The following is a 394-nucleotide window of genomic DNA, read 5'->3' as shown; positions in this document are numbered from 1 at the left end:
CCCCATAACCCTAAAACCCCTGCCCCTAAAACCCCTGCCCTTAAAACCCCTGCCCCTAAAACCCCTGCCCTTAAAACCCCTGCCCCTAAAACCCCTAACCCTTAAAACCCCTGCCCCTAAAACCCCATAACCCTAAAACCCCTGCCCCTAAAACCCCATAACCCTAAAACCCCTGCCCCTAAAACCCCATAACCCTAAAACCACAGACCCTAAAACCCCATAACCCTAAAACCCCTGCCCCTAAAACCCCATAACCCTAAAACCCCTGCCCCTAAAACCCCTAACCCTTAAAACCCCTAACCCTTAAAACCCCTGCCCCTAACCCTGAGTCTGAACATGACTACCTCACCATGGCAGATAGCTACTGATCCTAAAGGCAGTTGAGTTAATTTCT

This window comes from Cyprinodon variegatus, unplaced genomic scaffold, assembly GCF_000732505.1.
Source record: "Cyprinodon variegatus isolate N-32 unplaced genomic scaffold, C_variegatus-1.0 Scaffold793, whole genome shotgun sequence".
Taxonomy (NCBI): Eukaryota; Metazoa; Chordata; class Actinopteri; order Cyprinodontiformes; family Cyprinodontidae; genus Cyprinodon; species Cyprinodon variegatus.
This window is presented reverse-complemented; position numbering follows the sequence as displayed.